A 22,405-nucleotide genomic window follows, 5' to 3' on the forward strand; every position below is an offset into this window, starting at 1 on the left:
ATGCCTCTGCTCAGCCTCTTCCCTGACATTCTGTGCACCCCCGGTCCCATCACAAATGCCTTCTCCTCCAGGAAGCCTTGGTCCATTCTCCCACGTTGGCTCTGATCTCTCCCAACCCTGAGCTCCCCAGAGCTCACCACCTGACCCGATGGCATTTATCATAGTCCACCCTGCCAGACAGCAAGTTTAATCTGTGCCTTTTCTGAATCTTGCACAATTAGATGTTTTGGTAAATGTTTTCAAGACCGACAGAATTCACTTCCTACTGAATACGCTGCCTGTAGCTTGGGAAAGCAGGGCCGTGATGGTCCATTAACCTGACCAGCCTTTCTGTAAACATGGTAGACAGACCATAGATTAGAATGCCATCCCCTCAGATAATGTCAGAGCTGAGATTAGACGGCACCTTGGAATTCATCGTGTCTTCATTTTACTAGTGAGGCCCAGGGAAGTGCATTCACTCACTCAAGATCACACCATGAGTTAGTCATCTGAAATAATGTGTTTGTATGTGAGTGTTTTAGCACAGTGCCTAACACGCAACATACACATAATAATCCTGGCTACCTCCCCAGCCTCTTGAAGTGCAATTAAACACCAAACTGTTTGTAGTTTTTTTCCACACTTTATGGGAACTTTATGCATCTGCTTCTGCTCATGCCTGGAACTTCTTTCTTGTGTCTCCTCCTCCTACCTCACCTGTTTCACTCCTGCTCGTCAGTTCAGCTACAGTTTTCCCTGATCCCTTGTCTTCCACCCTCACCCAGGACAGGTTAAATGCCCCTCCCCCTGCTCCCCTAGTGGCCTGGGCACATTCTTCCTTCATTATACTTACTACCTTGTATGCACATTGGCTTCTGTGCCTGTCTTCCCTGATGATAAGCTCCAGAAGGTTGGAACTGACTGCATTCTTCCTTACCTGCCCAGCACCTCACACCATACCTGGATCACAGGAGTTCTCAGGAGATATTTATGGAACGATGTGTGCAGTGGGGGCCTCACAGGCCAAGGCCATAGACCAGAAGGGCAGCCTTCTTACTGCCCCCTCTGTAACTCACAGCTCCCCGACTAGACTGGCCACTCAGATTCTGGTGGTCTCAGGGCTTTGCAGAGGAGTGCCGAACTCCAATCTCACTGTCTGTTAAGACACTTCTTTTCTTTTTCCTTCTGTAAAATAGCAAATAAAAATGGTTCCAGGAAGCTGCGTGGCTGAGAAATTCCAGGCTCTGTCTGGGCTCCCAGATAAAGGCCGTTATTGTTAGGAAGTTGGTCATTAATCCAACCTGTCTTTTCTCTGTGCTGTGGTTCCACAGTCTTCTGAAGGTACTGGTTCTTTCTGTCCTCAGTTGCTCTTAAGCCTGTTACTAACTGGTTATAACTAGAAAAAGAACAAAAACAAAAATAAAACTTGACTGCAGTTGACATAAATGAGCTAAAGTTACCAGTTGGACTTTGAACACAAAGTCCCCATCTCTGCAGGCCCAGAACAGTGTGATGGGGTGTGTACGAGGTGCTGGGGGAAAGCAGAGAAGAATGAATTCTGCAGAGAGCCTGGAAGGCCTCACCAGGGAAGGGACATCTGAGTGGAACTTTAGGTAGAGGAAGAAGGGAAGGGTACACAGGTAGTGAGTGCGGCACGTGCAGGGAGGAAGGCACCTTCGAGGAAAACCTTGGACACGCTGGCAGAGTGGAGGGAAGCGAGCCTGCAAAGTCTGACTCAAACCAGATTGTGAAGGTCCTTGGGTATTAAGCTAAAGAGCTCGGACAATTTATCTTGAGTGGGTACTGAAGAGCCATCGAAGGCCTTTAAGCAGGGGATGTTTATTATGGAAGGATGTTGTAGTGCGGCGTGCTGAAAGGCTTTATGGAGGAGGGACAAAAGTCAGGGGAGACGGGACATTCCAGAGAATTACACTTGGGCTTGAATCTTCCACTTACTGTGGATGAACTTGAGCCCATTATTTAAACTCACTGAGTGTTTTTCTCCCCATTCATATATTGGGATGATCACATCTACTTTAGACAGCTGTTTTAAGAACTAAATGAGGTGATATATTTAAGCACCTTACATGTGCCTGGTGCCCAAATGGTGCTCAGCACCCTTTCCTTCCTTCTTTTTCTCTTACTGGGCAGAGAAGACAGAGAAACAGAGTTCTTCTCACTGAAACATGGAGTCCTGGCCACACAACAGGATAAATTCCCTTAGGAGAAATGAAAATATTACAGGAAATGCTCAAGAAGGCTGTTTCTCTGGGTGCCTGGGTGGCTCAGTCGGTTGAGTGTCTGACTTTGGCTCAGGTCATGATCTCGCAGTCTGTGAGTTCGAGCCCCACATCGGGCTCTGTGCTGACAACTCAGAGCCTGGAGGCTATTTCAGATTCTGTGTGTGTGTGTGTGTGTGTGTGTCTGTCTCTCTCAAAAATAAATAAACATTTAAAAAATTTAAAAAAAAAACCAAGAAGACTATTTCTCTGGTGGAAGAGGAGACAACAAGATAAACCTCAAAAATCCCTTTCTCCTTTAAGATTCTATCACCTTCAGGGCCTAAGCACTAAGGATATGATCAAGAGCCTAAGGTTTAATAAAACCTTTTAGTACTGACTTTGTTAAAAACAGCCATTTGGACCCAATGGAAATGAAACCTTTTTGAAACACACTGAAGTATATACACTTTGAAAAGACCCACCCTAAACAGTCCTTCAGGAGTAGGTAACCATCGTGTAGGAGAAAGATCACTGGACTTGACATTTAGAAGCCAGTGTCAGAAATTAAGGATTTTGCCTCATGGTCTTAACGCAGTTTCAGTCTCCATGTCTTTGCCCCGCTTTCTCCATCAATAAGATGTGGAGGTTGAACTTCAGTGGGGTCTTCCATAGCTAACATTCTATGATTCTGGGAGTATAAGATATTAAGGTCATGCAATTATGGGTGTCAAATGTTAGAAGGTTCTAAGAGTTCCCACAGCAACTCTATCACGCACAGGTTCTAATACGTCTCAATTTAATGGCATCACAGTCCATAAAATATATTGTAAAATTGTATTGCATGCACTGGGAGTAAGACTCATTCGACATTCTTCTTAGAATCAGAACTTTAGAATTCAGTGCATTTCAATTCTCAGCATTAAGTTAGCCGCAAATTGGATTATTTCTTATTTCTGGTTGAGAGAGAAGGTACTTTCTCCGGTATGGCAAAGAAATAAAATGTCAGTCATCTGTCACAGAAGGAAGATGCTGTCTTACCTCTCTGTTAACTTCAGGGTCTAGATGCTGCCTAATCTGGAAGCAGACAAAATGAAGACTGGATATCAAGACAGCCTGGTTTTGTGCTTGCTGTTCCTTCTGCCTGGAATGTCCTCCTGGCCATTCCTGTTCATCCTGTTTGAAGCCTCTTCCTCCCCCTTTTTAAGTTGATTTATTTATTTTGAGAGAGAGAGAGCATGCACGAGTGGGGAGGGGCAGAGAGAAAGAGAGGGAGAGGGAGAATCCCAAGCGAGCGGTGTGCTGACAGCGCAGAGCCCCGCACAGGCTCAGTCTCACAAACTGTGAGATCATGACCTGAGCTGGAATCACTGAGCCAGCCAGGCACCCCTCCCTCCTTTTCCACACAATAGAATGAGTACCTCCATTCACTCCTTCCTCCCAGCATTCATCTTCCTATGATGCATTCATCATAGCAGACGAGAAGTATTGCCATGTGACTAGTGATTCTCTGGAGATGGGTCAGGGGCACAGCACCTGCCCTGTGCCAGGCATATATATGCTCTCATGTCATCCACACAGCAATGCTTAAGAAGTATACGATGTTATCCCCTGTTTAGCTGTGGAAACCAAGGTCAGAGAAGTTAAATTACTTGCTTAAGGTCATAGAGCTGATATGAATCAAATTCGTTTGATTCTAAAGCCCATGTGCTTTAGGTTTTCCATGTCCTTTGCTTGTCTTATTTGTCTCTGTAGCCTGAACTCTTAGAATAGGCCTGGCCTTTGGTATACATCAAGTACAACTGTTGAATGACAATCAGTCAGTGAAGATTTACCCATCGGGAGCACAGTGCGAAGAGAACTACTGAGGAGAATGTAATTGGGTGGGGATCTAGCCAGCCTTTTCTTGACTTGCATTGAGTTTCTGGAGACACCTATTTTGAAATAAATACTCTCATTAGCCTTGGTGGCATTTCAGCGGGAGAGGCTGTGGTGGTCTCTTGGCAAGGCCAGCTGGCAGGATAGACTTGTTTTAAACACATTAGTTTCACATCTTTCTAAGAACCCTGCTTTATGGTCCTAGTTTCACAGGAGAAACAGAACTCAAAAACAACTTTCATACCTATGCAAAGGGGTGCTCCTAAGAGAGCAGATTGGAGGGAGTGGTTAATTCTGTCTACAAGGACTAAGGAGGGTTTCACAGAGAAGGTGGCATTTGAGCTGGCACTCTAGGTTTACGTTTTCATTATCTGTCTGTTTGTTTGTTTGTCTTCTAGGCATAGAAAGAGAAAGGCATTCCTGGTAGAAAAGCTGCAAATAGTTCTCTGCGATGGAACATACCAGGGGGAGGTAGTAAAGGTGAGACGAGAGCTTTATTGGTCCAGGGAGTCCAAAGATCTTGAATGTCATGCTAAGAATTTGGATTTATTCTGTAGGTGTTCCACAGCATTCCAATGTCCACTGAGCTACCTCTTCAAAGCATCATAAATTTTTGTCTGTTGCTCCAAAGTCCTGACAATAAGCAGGGAGAGAAGAGGTAGAGTGGACATTGGAAGTCAGGGGGTCTAGATTCCAGCTTGATCCTGCTGTATACTTATTGGTGACAGTCCCTCTGGGCTTCCATTTTCTGCTATGGAACGTGAAATGGTTAGAAGTTTTCTCAGACTTCTGCCACCTGCCAGCTTTACAAGGAAGATCCTTCATGAGGTTCATCTGAATTCCTATGGTGGATGGATCTGCTGGCATTCATGGCTTTGTGTCATTCCTTCCGCTTGTGTGCGGGCAGGGTCTGGGACTTGCTTCTAATGGATGGGATATAACAAAAGTGATGGAATGGATGGAATAGACCTTATCCCATAAGTGGCTACATCATCACATGACTTAAAAACTGTAGCAGCCATCTCACTGGAGTCTCTCTCTGAGTCCCTGGTTGGCTTTGAAGAAGCAAGCCATCATCTTGTAGGATGCCTACGTTGGGAGGCCCACGTGGCAAGGAACTGCAGGCAAGTCTAGTTGCTGAGGGCAGCCTCTGACTGACAATCAACAAGAAAATGAAGCTCTCGGTGTTACAGCTGCAAGGAACTGAATTCAGTTAATGAGTGAGTGTGGGAACAGATCCTTCCCCGGTTGAGCCTCAGATGAAATGGCAGCCCTGGTTAACTCCTTGACTGCAGATGGTGGGACTCTAGGCAAAGAGCTCAACGAAGCTACCATTGGATTCCTGCTTCATAGGATCTGTGAGATCATAAATATGTGTTGTTTTAAGCCCCTAAATTTGTGATAATTTATTATGCAGTGGTAGATACGGTTTCCCACCATAGTACCTGAAACTCCTGACCTCAAGCCCTGTACTCTATTTATAATGCAATGTCATCTCTCTATGAACAATTGCATATCAATATCTACGTGCATCTGTGTCTGGGAGGTTTTATGTGCTTATAACTATGTGCAGGTCATACCTTCATATTCAATCCCAGACCTTTAGGAAATACTTATTATGTGTGGGACACACACAGATGGGTAAGCCCAGGGCTCTCTCCGAGGTGCTCACTGGTGAGGGAGACAGTCCCATGTGCACCTGCAAAGGTGAGGGAGCTAAGGAGATAAATGTATCTCTAGCACTGTATGAATGAGTCTGTTTTCCCAGTGTTATTTCATTTGAGTCTTATAAACACCAGAGACATTAAGGGACTTGCCTTAGATCACACATCTAGTGGAGACCATATCCATTACTGTAACTCAATTCTTCTGCTTCAGATTGTTTGGATAATTAAAACACTTAGCTATACATTTTCTATGTATTAATAGATTCTACCGGAACTTCCTGGCAAACTTATGTGGAAGTCTCTGGGAGGCCACATGGTGGAATTCTGCCTGATTCCAGGGTCAATACACCCATGAGCTCTCTACATCATCTCAGAGACAGGGGGAAAGAAGCCGGAAGATGACTGTGCTCAGGCGCCCTCAGCTGGCACGTGGTGAACATTCAAGAACAGAGACCGAACTGCATATTTTTGTGGGCCTAAACTCTGCCCTCTGTGCCTGAGGCATCATGTGATATGGTAACGTGGATATTGAGCTGCGGTACTCAAGCTCAGGAACCAAGAAATCACCTGAGGAGACCTGTTGAAATGCAGATTCCAGAGCCCTCCCTCCAGAGCGCCTGATCCAGTGGTGTCCAGAAATTATTTTCATCAAGACCTTCAGATTATTCTGACATAGGAAAATGACAAGGCATATGGATATTAGTGATAAAACCACAGCCAAGCCAGGTCGAGGTTTGGTTTTCTTGCACTCTGGTGGGAGCTGTTCCAAAAGAGATTCCCACTAATGTTGACAGTCCTTTTCCTTATGGAAAGGAGGATGCTGGTGGTGTGCTGGTAAGTGTTTTCACTGGCTCTCTTCAGCAGGAGTAAAAAACAAACAAAAACCCTGTTTTTATAGCATTTGCCAATATCCATGGTGTAAATACTCATACCACAGACGATACCAAGCTACCGAAGGGATGTCACTGAAAACTGAGTTGGGAGGAGACACGTGGCATCATCCCTATGGCAACCGCTTGAGGAAGCCCAGGTAAGGGAGGGGACTTACTTCCCTGGGCCTCAGTTTCCCCACTAATAAAATGACAATGCATGGAGGGCTTCTGATCCCTAATGGATTATGCTTTATGTATGACTAATTATTAGGCCTGACTGTGGGTCTGTGGGTTGAGAAAAGCCAGATTTTGGGGGCCTGGTTGCCAGATAGGGAGACAAAGTAGGCCCAGCTCTGCTCATCCCTTTTCCCTTGGGGGGGTGGGTACAGGAGCTCACTGGTTGGGTGTAGGGAGCATGGGCTTCAAATCCTGGCCAAACATTTACTGAGCTTCTGCAAGCCTCAGTTTCCCTGTCTGGAAACTGCAGGGAATAACGCTGTACCTACCCCCACAGAATGGCCATAAGGACTAAATGAGATAAAGTCTGGCACATGGTAAAATTTCCATAAATATTAACTTCTGTGTCTCCATTCCTTGCCTATGATGGTTATTTTCTGAATTTTATCAGAGCCTTGTTAGACCAAATGGCCAATTTCATTTATAAACAGAGTCGTAAGTCACTTGTACTGTATGATTTGAAGGAAAGATCCTTCAGACAAAAAGTTTAAATATGTACAATGTATGTGCATATGTATATATGTATACATACATGGTGTGTGTGTGTGTGTGTGTGTGTGTGTTCCTCCTCTATTCTATCATGGGGGCTGAACTCCTATTATTTAAGTCTTTGTTAATGCCCCATAGCAAAAGACCACTAGGAACACACCTGTAGTCAAAGTTGCGGTTCTATTACTTGCTGCTTGAAGGACATGGCGCCCCTTGTGGCAGCTTGGGGTGTGACAGAGGGTGCTGATAGGAGCTGGTTGTAAGCAGGAGCTTGCTCTCCTTAGGTGCTAGCAGAAGGCGGAGGCAGTCCAGTGATTAGGTGTCTTGTTATCTAAGACAGGGACGAATGGAAGAGAACTAGGTCTATAATTGGTAAAGAAACCGCCTCATCACTCATGTTCCCGAGGAAAGAGGATATCAGTCATTTTCACGATTTTGCACAGTGTTCTTGTTTTTGTCTGTATTCAAGCGTCATTGTGGAGTGGTATATTTTTGTACTGCCATGTCACGATACTGTGACCTTGTCTAGTGTTAATGTCCCGTGAACTTGCTTATGGTCACCTGGAGAACGCTGTGGCCCAGCTGTGAGTACCAGGCCGGCCAGCCACTGCTGGGGCTGCTATTTTACGTCTAGTCTTATTTATTTGCAAAACAGCTGCCAATGCCTTTTATGCGTGATCACACATATATTCTAATTTAAACCTCACCACATAATCCTGTGAGGGATAATTACCTCCATTTTAAGGATGAGGAAACAGACTCTGAAAGATGAGTGACTTTCTAAGTTCATCCAGAAAAAAAAAAAGAAAAGAAAAAAAGAAAGAAAGAAAGAAAGAGAAAAAAAAGAGTCTCTGGAGAATTGAATTCAGAACTCGCTCCATGAGGAGCGAGGCTCTGAGATGGCCGAGGGCCACCCTCGTCCGGTTTTGTTACCTGAAAGGGATCGCTGTTCTGGGCAGGACTGCTGGGCTTTCCGGGTCCCCTGCCGAGGAGGCGACAACGCAGAGGGAGTGCTGGGCAGGCTATCAGATGCACAACTGGCTGTCAGTTGCACAGCGGTTTGACATAACAAAGAAGGCAGGCACTTGGGCTGTTTGTCCCAGACCTTCCGGTAACTCCTCATATGGCCTGGAATCAGTCATCTCCGGACTTTGGGCCTCAACCTCTCTAATGATCTAAGAGCCCCTGAGTTCAGGAAATCAATGAATAAATATTGAGTGGATGTGTGAAATGAATGAATGGATGGATGGGAGGCTGACCAGAAACTGATTTCCTACAATCAGCATTTTGCTCCGTCTTTCTCCTCTTTCTGGTTTGTATGATTCCAACCTCTGCTGCCGTCCCAGCCCTCTCTCCTCCATGTCTAGGGCTCCTGTACTCTCCCAGCCCAGTGGCCCAGTGGCAGCTGCTGATGTGGGGGCGTCTCCTGGCAGCCCTCAGTCTCAGTGACACCAACCCTCATTTCCAGCTGTTCCTGCCACAGTCTGGAGCCACCCCCCACCACAGCTTCCTGCAACACCCCAGCCCTGCTCACACTTGGAGGGGGGCTGTGTCCTGTCTTAGAAATGACCAGGTCTGCCCCCCTGAGGCCCAGAGAGGGGGCAATGTTTATGCACAGTCACGTAGCAACTGAGCACATCACAAACAGAGCCCAGGCATCCTGGGTTAAGCGTCCAACTTTGGCTTAGGTCATGATCTCCCAGTTGTGAGTTCGGGCCCCCATCCGGTGTTGCTGACAGCTCAGAGCCTGGAGCGTGCTTCAGATTCTGTGTCTCCCTCTCTCTCTCTGCCCCTTCCCCCACTTACACTCTGTCTCTATCAAAAATAAATAAACAATTAAAAATTTCAAAAAAAAAAGAACCCAGGCATCCTGATTCCACCTCCTAATCTTCTAAGAAAGGTGTTTTTATTTGAAGGCTGCCAGTTGTAGTCCATTCAGCATGTTGATTCCACACATGTTTGTTGGTCAGTCTCCTTTGCTAGATTCTGGAGACAGAAGAATAAATGCCTCTAGGGAATTCTAGTCAAGTGAGGAGACAAATAAATAGCCAATCACGCTATGAGTGCTCTAGAAGCTAAAGTAGACAAAACGCTGCAGGAAGATGGGAATGGCTAGGGATGGAGAGAAGGTCATGGTGTTGGCATTGAATCTTGAAGAATGGGTGGGAGTTTACGATGCAGACAGCGATGTGGGGCAGAAGAGCATTGCAGTCATGGGTGACTTAACCTGTAGGAGGTCATGAAACCATTGAAAACCATGGCAGAAGCCCCCGAGTATGCAGTGGTGATATAGGAATAACTGGTCCTAGAATAAGAAAAAACTTAGGTTCTGGTTTCAGCCCTACCATGGAGTCACTGGATTCCTTTAAAGCAAATCACTTAGTCTCCCTGTGTCTCAATTACCTCCTCATCTCTCCAGGAAGATGCCTGTAGGCCATATAGTTGTAAAGCTGCTCTGTCCCGTATGCTAGCCACAGGCACTATTTCAATTTAAATTCATTAAAATTAAATTTAAAATTCAGTTCCTTCATTGCACTCACTATAATTCAAGCACCTAAAAGGCATCTGTGGCTGGTGGTCACTGTATTGGATGGCATAGATTTTGAATACTTCTATCATCTCAGAAAGTTCTATTGGGCAGTGGTCCAGAGGCCTGTGTGTTCGGGGAAGGGAATTTGTCCTGTCACAGAGCGAGCTCTCAGCCTCCCCACCTGCCTGTTCAGGAGGAGATTGCAACGAATGGGATAGAGAGGGCATACCATTCCACTGCCCAGCCCCACTCCCGTCACACGATGATCCGGCTGAGAGGGCAAGGGTACTGTGTCCCTTGGTCAATGCACACTATTTTCTGATTTAGCTATGAGAAAACCTATCACAATGCCTGGCCCGTAATAGGGAACTTACGAAATATTCAGCTCATCCACCCCCCAGTTCCTCCTTAGGAAACTGAAGCCCAGAGTGCCCTTGTTTAGGATGCAGATCTCCAGGTTTCAAGCTATCTTGAATGATGGGATTTAGGGTACATCGATGGTCCTGGGGCCTCATTTTGTCCTAAGCGCTTAGGGTTTGTTTAAGTTGTAATCCACGTGATCTTACGAGGAAACTGTCTGTCAGATGTGTGACCTCTAGTGGTGCCTTATCTGGGGCGGCAGGTGTGAATGTGGGAGGGGGCAGCAGGAGTTAAACAATGGAAACCCCTGTTTGCAATGCACAGGACTTGCTTTCATGTGATCTGGCTCCATGGTTTAACAAAAGGAACTCAGTAGCAGGTAGGATCAGTATTTTTTTGTTTAAAAAAAAAAAACAAGAACAGGAATTTACCACCTATTCTGTACCAAGCACTGTTGGAGAGGGTCTAATAAATAACTCAACAGCCTGAGGCAGGGGTGAGCAGTCTCGTTATCCTCACTCTGCACACAAGGAGGTGGAGGCTGGAATACGGGACTTGCCCACGACCTCACAACTATTGAGACCACCAAGCGGCGGAGCTGGGTCTCCCACAGGCAGTGGCCTCAGTGCCCGGATGTTAACCAGTCTTCTCAACCCTCCCAGTGTTGAAGGTCAGGACTGGAGGGAGGCTGCCGGACCATCTAGTCCAATCCATTTCTTTATTATAGTTTACTTTTTAAATATAATTTATTGTCAAGTTGGCTAACATGCAGTGTATTTTTGGGGATAGATTCCCATGATTCATTGCTTACATATAATAATCATGGGGATGCTGAAGACCACAGAGGGGCCTTGATCTGCCCGAGGTGACTCAGTAAGCTTTTTATGGCAGACTTTGAACCTGTGGGTCTCCTGATTCCTGTTCGATGCTCTCTTTGCTTCACTACTTTAAAAGGGACGATGGGAGCTCCTGGGTGCTTCAGTCACTTGAGTGTCTGACTTCGGCTCAGGTCATGATCTCATGGTTCATGAGTTCAAGCCCCACAATGGGCTCACTGCTGTCAGTGCAGAGCCTGCTTTGGATCCTCAGTCTCCGTCTCTCTGCCCCTCCCCCACTTGTGCTCGCTCGCTCTCAAAAATAAACCTTTAGGGGGCGCCTGGGTGGCTTAGTCGGTTAAGCGTCTGACTTTTGCTTAGGTCATGATCTTGCTGTTCGTGGGTTCGAGCCCCGCGTCGGGCTCTGTGCTGACTGCCAGCTCAGAGCCTGGAGCCTGTTTCAGTCTGTGACTCCCTCTCTCTTTGACCCTCCCCTGCTCATGCTCTCTCTCTCTCTCCTAGAAATAAATAAAACATTTAAAAAAAAAAACCTTTAATAAAAGAGCCAAACAATTAAAATGACCCCTGGGCATCTTCTGGTTGCCCAACTTGTGCTGGATGCTTTTGTGGGGAAAAAAAAAAACACCTTGGCCTTGCAGAGAGAAGCAACCTCGGTTGCTTACTCAGGGACCTTAAGCAAGCCAATTTATGTCTCAGCCTCAATTTCTCCAGATAAAGAACAAAGACATAAATACCTTAAGGATTAAAGTAGAGTGCTGAGCACAAAGTAATTGCTCAAGAAATAGGAATGGATTCTGAAGACACAGGACCTGCCCTTCACAATCTAGATATGGAAGCAAGACTAACATGTAAGGAGGGGATGGGGGACAGCAGAGAGCAGGCTTCCTTGTCAGGCCAGACAATGATTGTTAGGACAATTAACTGGCTGTTGGCTCCATCTGGCAAAGGAGTCTTTAACCTTGAGCTAATGCACGATGAAGAGATCCTATGGAAAAGGCTGGCCTGCAGGAACCAGACACGACACTAGGTGGCACTGGTGGCCCACTTGGGAACTGGGAGAACCCAGCAGGTAGTAGAGAACCCAGGGACCCATTTTCCTTCTTGTTGCTGCTGGGACATTGGCCAACAGAGAGAAGGACAATGGGTGCTGTGCTGAGGGGGAGGGTGCTGTGCCCCAGGAAAGAAGGATAAATAGGAATTTCTCACTCTTTAACAACCACTCTGTCATATATTCTCTCAATTTTACGCATAAAGCACCATGACTCAGAGAAATTAAATAATTTCCCCGAGGGATACTATTAAGGAGTGGATCTGGGATTTGAATCCAGCCCCACTGATCGCAAAGCCCATCCTCTTTCTAGGAAAATATGTTGCTACCAGCCAGTGGAATCTCACTTTATTGACACGCTAAACAGGATGTTGGGCCGAGCTGATACCAGAAAATAGAAAACAGAATTACAACTGCTTACCTCCCCTGTGATCTTTCTGCATAAGTTCCCATCCCGTTTCTCCTGGTCTGCTGCAATAGCTTACCCCCTTACAGCCTGTTCTCCAAGTGATTTTATTAAAATAAAACTACATCACATTATTCCCCCATTCGAAACCCTCCAATGGCTTCTTATGCCAATTAGAACAAATTTCTCACCAAGCCTACAAGCAGTGGTGTGCTGGTAAATACTTAACGAAAGGCTCTCAGGGGTAGGGAGCCCTGATTTGTAGCATTTGCTAAATGTAGTGTGCATTCTCCCTCCAAGGCCAATTTCAAGCTTCCAACATGACGTCACTGAACAGTAATGCTCCAGGGCCAGTCTGAGTTGGCTCCAGCACACTGCTGTGCCAAGGCCCTATATGTAGGAATGGCCCTAGACTACTTCTCAAGAAGACTGCTTATCCCTCTCCCCCTGCTCACTCTGCTGGATCCCTGAACTTCTTGCTGTTTCTTGAATGTAGCAAGCACACTTCACCTCAGGGCCTTTGCACTTGCGTTTCTCTCTGTTTGGGATGTTCTTTCCCACATCTGTGAATAACTTGCTGGACCAGTTCTCTGCTCAAATGTTACTGAGAGGCCTTCCCTGAACAACTTACTTAATATATATGAATTCCTGACCTCCATCACTTTTACTCCCTTACTCTGCTTTATGTTTCTCTATGGGCACCCATCACTAACTGTTAATAAATGATAGACTTTTTAATACTTATTTGTCTAGGCCATTATTGTATTCCCACCCCCCTAGAAAAGGCAGGGCCCAAAGAATGCACTCTATAAATGTTTATTGAATTAATAAATGAGTAACTGTCTTTCATTTACATGGAAGGAGCCCCACATGAGGCCAGGGCTAAACCCCACTCAAGTTCAGTGACTGGGCCTGTGAAACCCCACCAGCATCACAGGATGAGAGCCTTGAGGCATCAGTGTGCAACCTGGTGCTGGATGAGGCCCCCAAGGTCTGGGGAGAAAGCATCAAACCACGAGGCAAGGTGGTTATGTACAGAAAAATTGATCCCACTTAAGAAAAGCCTACAAACTAAAATCCCAAAATCCATGAGGAAAGCTGAGGCTGGTAAAGCCAACAAAATCAGCAGCTGGCAGAATGACTTCACTATAGACAAAAGCAAAATTATATCATTATCTAAAAACGACTTCAAAATCAATGTTGAAGCTCTCCAAATAACAAATTGTAAATTTAGCACAGGCAGAAGTGGAAACCATTATAAACTCTGGAGATGAGAAATAGAGTCCTCGAAATAAACAGAGGGGACAATACATCTGGATTGGACATGGTAGAAGATAGAATTAATGATTTGGAAGAGAGAATGAGGGATCTTACCCAGGATGCGACAAGAGATAAAGAGCAGTGGGGAAGTCAGAGAGGCTGTAAGGCAACAGAGAGGATGCAGATAGCATTGATGGCTGCTCACTTTCCCCTGGCTGATCCCAGCACTCACCTGAAGTCAGCTCTGCACAGGACAACAACTTCCTGCACGGCCATGTGAGGGCATTCTCTGGCTGCAGAAACATGCTAAACTTGATACTGGGGGCAGTATACGGGGGAGTTAGCCCCAGGAAAGACCCTCAAGCAATCGGGGACATTAGTTCATGGGCAAATGCTCCACCTTCCTTGCCCCTGGATGGGACAATTATGCAGCCTGTTTCCCACAGTGGGATAGAGTCTCAGTCACCCCCAACAGGAACTGCTCCTGATCAAATCCTTTGTCTCTTTCTTGCCTCATTTCCCCACTTCTTCACTGTGCTCCCTGGCATCATTCCCCAAGTAAACTACAGTAAAACTTTAATTTGCAGGCATGGTTCATTCCAGAAACATGCTTGTAATCCAAAGCACTTATATATCAAAGCGAATTTCCCCATAAGAAATAACAGAAATGCAGATGATTCGTTCCACAACCCGAAAATATTTATATAAAAATGATTACAGCACTGTAATATGATACAAAATAATAAAGAAAATACAAAAGCAGAAAGAAAAATAAGCAAATTAACCTGCACTTACTTTGACAACCTTCATGACTGGTGTGAAGGAGACGAGAGAGATTATTGTGTAGGATGACTTTCACTAGCACTAACAGAATCACTGCTATCTACTGGCTCATTGGAATCTTTTTCTTTTCATGCAACTTTCACAAGGAACCTATCGAATGGCACTTGCTTTTGCCTCCTTTTGAGGATTTTGTGGAAATGTGACAGAGCACTGACAGTCGCCCACAATCCTGCAGTGAGAGAGAAGGAAAACCATTGGCTCAGTTGTGATCATGTGACATTTGGCACCACGTACTACTCATAAGACATTGCTCAGTTATCAAGTTATAATCTTTTTTTGTTACATTTTCTTTAATGTTTTATTTATTTCTGAGAGAGACAGCGTGAGCAGGGGAGGGTCAGAGAGAGAGAGGGAGACACAGAATATGAAGCAGGCTCCAGGCTCTGAGCTAGCTGTCAGCACAGAGCCCAACGTGGGGCTCAAACCACAAACCGTGAGATCATGACCTGAGCCGAAGTCAGACGCTTAAGCAACCGAGCCACTCAGGCGCCCCTCAAATTAAAGTTGATTAGAAATGTTTGCTCGTCTTGAGGAACACCCACAGAACAAGTTACTTGTCGTCCAAGGTTTTACTGTATTTGCATTCAGATCCTTGTCTCAGGATCTGTTTTGGGGAATCCCAAATTAAGACAGACAGAAAAATAACCATGGCTTACACAAGATACAAATTCATTTCTCTCTCATAGTGGTTCATCATTAGGAAGTTTAGGGCAACCTCATTAAGTCATTGAGACCCAGGCTCCTTCTATCTCAATTCTTTATTTGTATTTTATGTTTTTAGAATTCAGCATATTTTAAATGTTTATTTTCGAAAGAGACAGAGAGCGAGCTGGGGAGGGGGAGAAGGAGAGAGACACAGAATCCAAAGCAGGCTCCAGGCTCCGAGCTGTTAGCACAGAGCCCAATGTGGGGCTTGAGCTCACAGACCTCGAGATCATGACTGGAGCTGAAGTCGGATGCTTAACCAACTGAGCTGCCCTGGTGCCCCCTTCTATTTCAATTCTACTTTATGGTCTGAGATGACTCCAGCAGCTCCAGCCATCCTGTGCATTTTGCAGATAGCAGGAAGAAAGACAAGTCAAATAGCACATTCCCTTGCTTTAAAGACATTCCAAGGAAGTTCCATAAGACTGATGCCAATATCCATTGTGCAGAACTCGGTTATTTATCCATATGTAGGGAAAGGGAAGACAGAAAAGTATAGTCTTTATTCCAAGTGGCCACGTGCCTAACTAAAAGTCAGAGATTCTATTTCTAAGGAAAAGGGGGGAAATAGACATGGGGAACAACTAGCATTTTGTGCCCCAAGCAGTTAAGAAACATGGAGTATAGGTTGACAGAATGGCATATAGAGGTTCCAGGAGAGCACTTCCAAGGAGTGAAGAAAAAGCAAGATTAAAGAAATAAGAGCTGAGAATTTTCCAGAATTAAAGACAGACATGAGAGCTCACATTCAAAGTGCATACTCAATGCTGAACAGAGCAAATACAAGTAAATTCACACCCAGCCACACTGTAGTGAAACTGCAGCGTATCAAGGATAAAGAGAAAACATAAAAGCTACTGCAAAGGCACCCCGGCCTCCTGGGACCTCACCCAGAGCCAGGTTTCATGCTGATGCCTCAAAGCTCTTGCCGTGTGATGCTGGAGGGGGTTTCACACATCTAGGCGCTGAACCTGAGTGGACTCAGGCCTCAGTGGGGCTCCTCACGCCCCCCACGCCCCAAGGGAGTCAAATTCCTCACTGCCGTCCCTGCTCTGCACACACATCCCTAGTTTCAATTCGATCAAGGCCTTTACATGAGTATTCCATTTCTGATCCATGAAAACATGTGTCCTGGATTTGAGCATGGCTTTTCCCATTTTGAATTTATCCGTTGTTGTTATTTTTAAATCCTTGCTATGGTTTAGTACATGGAGGTGGGATTCAGAACACAAAGTGCCATCTTGACCAGAAGTTTCTGGACCCCTTGGATCTCCCCAGAGTGGGGACAGCCTGCCTGTTTCCAGCAGCCAGGCATGCAGATATGGGAAAGGAAGGAATCTGCCCTCCTGGATGCTTCTGTCTCCTTTTCTGAGGAGACGCAGGCCCCGGAGGACCCAAAGAGCCTCCCGCCCCCGAATAAAGCGCCTCCCGGCCCCCGGGTTCATTGCTCCCTGACTCTCCCAAGTCACTCCATCACAGGGCTTCCTGCCAGCGCTCCACCTCAAAGGTCTTCGCTGACGCGGGGCTTCAGGTGTTCGTGGCCATATTTGAATTTCAACAAGGGACTCATAAAGATGTTTTCATCTTTAAAATGTACAGGAATGGAATTCAAATGGCGGAATGACAGGCTGTGTATGGGGTCGATTGGCTGGGTCAGAGACATCACACCTGGCTGGCGGGGAGAGCTCTCTGACGACAGGAGCTGTCCAACAAGGCGTGGGCTGCTGTCACTGGAGGAGCTCAAGCGGTGGACGGCTGACCTTGCACTGGACGTGACCTTGCACTGGATGGAGGGAGTCTTGAAGCAAGAGGGAGGGTTCTGGGAGCAGCAAGGGAGACAGCTCCACAAAAGCATCTGTACCTTGAAAAGTGTTGCTAAAATGTTCTTACTGTTCTGAAGCTGGCCTTGCTCCCCACGCTGACGTGTTTCCAAATGCATATCCCACGCTGCCACCCTGAAAATGGAGTGCACAGTTCACCTTCTTGAGGTCTCACCTGTGAATGAAAGGATTGGACTTGATCCCGGTGGTGCTGAGAGCCTCCACCAGCAGATCTCAGAGTCCAGGCTATGAGGGGCCTCCCCCTGCTCCCCAGAACTCAGCCCCCTCAGTCTACCCCACCCATGTTCACCCACCTGTGTGACCCTTTCTGAAGAGGTGATTCCCCCCTGCCAGTACTACTGTCCCCCAAAACCTGCATGATCTGTCGTGTCTCACAGTTACCATTGATGGTAAGACTTCATCTTTTACAATTAAACATTTTTGTTTAAATATTTATTTAATTTTGATAGAGAGAGACAGACAGACAGAATGTGAATGGAGGAGGGGCAGAGAGGGAGGGAGACACAGAATCTGAAGTAGGCTCCAGGCTCTGAGCTGTCACCACAGAGCCCAACATGGGGCTCGAACTCACCAACCACTAGATCATGACATGAGCTGAAGTCGGATGCTCAGTTGACTTAGCCACCCCAGTGCCCCCATCTTTTACAATTTAAGAATACTAATAGAATTACTGGTTTGGTCTGTGTTTTAAAGTGATAACATTTTTCTCCACTGCTATCTCATTTGTGATGCCCTTAAAATTTACTCTAAGAGATAATTATAATTCCAGGAAGACCTTCTTGGGGAAAAAAATGGGTATTTTTTTCTCCCAACTTGAGTAGGGCTTATAGCATGATTGGCAACACATCGGAGTTTTTGTAGCATGATTGGTGGCATATATTGGATTCTCCTAAGGGCCTTTTCACTGCTCACCTCCCTTCCTGACCCCAGTAGGTGAAGGCAGGGTCCTATAGGCCAGTCCGCCTGTCATTGCTGGTGGCTGCCTTGAAGAAGGAAGAGAATTCATATTTACTGAGTGCTGTGTTCCTCACAAGTGCTGTCCTTTTCATCTGTACTGAGATCCATTTTACAGATGAGATATCTGGGCCCAGAGATGTAAAGATAGCCAAGAAGAGGCAGAGGGCCCTGCTCTCTCCACCACGTTCTCTCCAAATCCTGCAGGCGGTCTCTATTTGGCCGCCTTTTCTCAGGGAGGGTTTCTGCTTAAGCAAGAATGTCTAGGTGGATCACCCTTAGGTGATGACACATTGCCACAAATGTTAGCTCTTACCTGTGTGGCACTTAACATTTAGGGATATCTTTTCTGATTAGAAGTAAAATATGCAGTCTGCTCTTTGCTAACTTTGGGGGGAGGTAACTGTTCATTTTAAAATAATTATAGATACATAGGAAGTTGCCAAAATAGTACAGAGAGGTCCATGACCCTTCACCCAGTTTCCCCTAATGGTACCGTATCAAACGCAGGAAATCCACATTCATACAACGTGTGTGTGTAGTTCTGTGTCATTTTATCACATGTATAGGTTTGTGTAACCGCCACTGAAACAAGATACAGAACATCCTATCATCCCAGAACCCCCTCATGCTGTCCTTGATCCCCACACCCACGGACTTCCTTCCCGCCCTCCCTAACTCCTGGCAATCACTACTCTTCTCCCAGTTCTATAATTTGTTTCATGCCTAGAAGGTTGTATACACGGAATCATACAGTATGCAACCTTCTGAGATTGACTTCTTTCACTCACGATCATGCCCTCGATCGCCGTCCGGGTTGTTGCCTGTATCAACAGCTGGTTCCTTTTTATGGTTAAGGAATATTCTAGTAAGGGGGTGGGTCAGTTTTTTAAAAACTTGAGCTTAAGGAAAATATACAGAAAAACATAGGGAAAAAAATCGCAAGCCCTCAGATTGGGGTGGGGGTGGGGGTTCCTGATGTCCTTCTTGCCCAGGTGAGGCCTGCTTTAGGCCCCAGGCCCTGTGCGGGCCCCAGGTGCAAAGTCAGGAGAGGAGAGCCAGGGAGAAGACAAAGCCGGGGGCCCCGGGCCCTGCTCCCCCGCTCCTCCCTCTGTGGGACTCCAGCTGGCTGCTGGGACTCTCTGCAGCCCTCTTTTCTTTTTTCCCCCTCTTTTTCTCCTCGCCCCGTGTGTCTCCATCTGTCTCTCTGAGTCAGTCTCTCTCTTTTTCTCAAACCACAAAACATGGCTAAATGCAATTTCCATTGAGTGCAAAATCTTGTGTCTGTGCTTCATTATTCTGTCTGGATTCGTACATGTTTTCAATTGCATAATTCCCCTCCTTCCTCATTTTCTCCCCAAGACTTTCTCCCACATAATATGAGCATTTGGGGGCCAGCTTTTGACAGTTCTGCCTTTGAATGTTGTGAAAAGTAGAGCGAGTGCCTCTTTCAGCCCTGCACCACCGGGGAAGCTTGGTTGGCAAGTTCCCCGGGGTTCTTGCGGTGCTTTGTCCCCTAGGCCAGTCCTGGGCGACAGGAGTGCCCCTTTCCCAGCCCGCGAGAAGGCCAAGGTTTGACGGCAGCACCTGCCTTAGAAGAGTCCAAGTGGCATTCTGATGGTCAGCTCGGGACCCTCCACACCACTGGCGACCGCAGCGGCACGGCCAAACTCCCCCCGCTCTGGCTATTCAGAGCCTTGAAAGTCTGGATCGACCCTATTCATTCATTTACGATGTCAGTCCTTATACGACTGGGAAGTATGGCTTTTTGCTTCAATGGCCATTGCAGTTTTGAAATGGGGTTGATAGAAAATAACCTAAATACCAACAAGAAGGGAACAGTTAAACACAGTGTGAGACGTCCTGTAACATCAAACATTTAAAAGTCACTAAAAATCTTGGCTTGGAGAGTTTTCAGAATGGGAAAGTATGCCTGGTATACTGTTAGAATCCCCCTGGCGTGAAAACACCTAAGTATGGAAAAATGGCATAGAGAAAAGGCACCAAAGTGCTAACAGTTGTTGTTTCTAGATTGAGGGATTATAGGTGACTTTTAATTTTTTTCTTAATGTTGACAATAAGCACGTTTTGTCTTTATTATGAGAAACAAATATGCATTATTAACACTAAATGAAGCCTGCTGGATAAAAAGTCACTTCTATAGCCCTCCACACAAGCGGTGTTATAGAGCATCCCCCCTCCACGGGGAGGGCGGTCCCTTGTCCAGGCACCTTCCTCTGAGCTCAGGTCCCTGCTGCTGGGCCGGGTGGTGGCTGCCCCGTCCCTGCCCTCCTCCTCCCCTGGGTTTTGTTTTTTTGTTTTTTTTTTTAGTGTTTATTTATTTTTGAGAGACAGAGAGAGGGAGAGACAGAGTGCAAGTTGGGGAGAGGCAGCGAGCGAGGGAGACACAGAATCTGAAGCAGTCTCCAGGCTCTAAGCTGTCAGCACAGAGCCTGACACAGGGCTCGAACCCACAAGTCTCAAGATTGTGACCGAAGCCAAAGTCGACGCTTAACTGACTGGGCCACCAAGTGCCCCCCTCCCATGTGTTTTTACAGCGAGTCTGCAGCAGACTGGGCAGGTCCTGCCTGACATCTTCATCTTTGTACTATACTTCTGAAGCCGGGGATGGCCCCACCCCCCTGATGCAGTGCCCTTGGCCATCCTTACAGCCTCGAAGTGGATTAGATGGGCCTGTCTCCCCCATGCACTCAGCACACACCCTTCACGCAGGGCCACCATGTGGTCTGGCCGCCTGGGCACTGGGCTTCCAGACGTATTCCCGGAACCCACAGCTCCCTGTCCATCCCAGTGTGCTAGAAAGAGCACAGAGTTCTAGAAGCTTCAACTCTGTCATTAACTCCTCCCTGAGAGAACAGAACCCGAGAGAGAGGACCGTCAGTCTCATCTGCCGAATGCAAAGTCACATGCGGTGTCTGGGGGACATTGTTTCGACTAAGGGATTTTTAAGCCTGCTCAGAGTGCAAGCAACAGTGTGCGGTCCGGCTGCTCCGGTAATGGCTTCGGGCTGGGCTCTGGGGCCCGTCTGCCTTGGTTCTAATCCCAGCTCCACCACCCTGGGCAAGTTTCTTCCCAACCCCGAGCCTCAGTGCCCTCAATTGCAAAACAGACACACCTACTTCACAGAAGCATGGTGAGGAGTAACGAAGTGCGCTCCTGTCGAGCCCGGAGAGCAGGGCCTGTCCGGAGCGGCCCACGGTGAATGTTAGCCATTAGGCGTATTATTCCACTGTGCGGTCATGGGAATGGGAAGGCAGGATTCTTGACATCGGGGCTCTCCCAGAAGGGCCCAGATGTAAGTCTCTGTGATGAATGCCAAATGAGGATTACCAATTAAAAGCCCTGCCTCAAATCTGCTCCTGAGTGGAGTATGAAGAAATACAGGCCTCAGTGTGGGGGGGGAGCGTGGGGGGTGGGGAGGCCAGGGAGCACAGCCGGCTTGGCCTCCATGGAGGCTGGGGGCAGAGAGAGGGGTTTGGCCAGGAAGCCTGGGGCGCCTCTGCCAGCAGAGGGGGATGTACCGGGCGCCTTTACAAAGAGTGGATGGAATTCCATCTGGGACGGGGGTCTGCGGAGGGGGCTGGCGCAGGGGTCTGTGGAGGGGGCTGGGACAAACGCTAGGTTTGAATCTGCTCTTGTGATGCGCGTCCACTTACAGCTGCTGTCTTGTCACAGCCGCCCTGCCCTGCCGCGTGGATTCGCATGTAGAGGAGGAAACAAGAGGAGGCTCAGGACCCTGAGCCTGGGAGGGACAGAGCTGAGAGCTGAATCCAAGGCTGTCTGTGCAATAGACCCCCAGCTCCCGCCTTCCCCCGGGTGGGACGGCTTTGCTCTGGGGTGGGGGTAAGGAGGCTTGGGGCCTCCCGGAGGGGACACCCGGCTGCAGGGAGGGGGAGAGGCTGAGGGAAACCCAGCCCCAGGTGTGGAGGGACGCAGCGCTACTGGGCAGCCACGTGGGGAAAGAGCAGAAAGTAGGTCAGTCTCTCAGGAGGCAGAGCATGAAATTAATGAGCACACAGGAGCTGGGGTAGTAACCTTCCAGGAGGGCCCAGAAGGAGGGACACAGTCCTTGGGGAAAGGTGGTGGGGCCTGAGGGGCTGGGGCAGGTGCGGGTCGGGGGGCTGCGGTATCAGTGTTTTCTCTCCTTGCCCCTCTGCCCACAGGAAGCCCTGTGGGGAGAGCGGGGAAATGATGGCAGAGGTTGGGGGACAGAGACTGGCAGGGGAGGGGCTGTCAGATGTAAGCCCTACGGGGGCA

The 22,405-nt window shown here is 47.3% G+C and overlaps 1 long non-coding RNA gene across 2 annotated transcripts in view; it reads left to right on the top strand.

Moving 5' to 3' along the window:
- Nucleotides 1-22,405, top strand: part of LOC144221508 (uncharacterized) — a 37,943-nt gene that overhangs the window by 10,398 nt on the left and 5,140 nt on the right. Inside the window, exons 2-3 of one of the 2 annotated variants that reach the window (XR_013332095.1) lie at nt 4,478-4,559; nt 6,009-6,776. This is a non-coding gene — a long non-coding RNA (uncharacterized LOC144221508). Of the gene's footprint in view, nt 1-4,477; nt 4,560-6,008; nt 7,162-22,405 lie in introns of those variants that run through there. The other variant, XR_013332094.1, reaches the window with a different exon arrangement.

This window comes from Crocuta crocuta, unplaced genomic scaffold (genome assembly GCF_008692635.1).
Source record: "Crocuta crocuta isolate KB4526 unplaced genomic scaffold, BGI_CrCroc_1.0 scaffold367, whole genome shotgun sequence".
Lineage (NCBI taxonomy): Eukaryota > Metazoa > Chordata > Mammalia > Carnivora > Hyaenidae > Crocuta > Crocuta crocuta.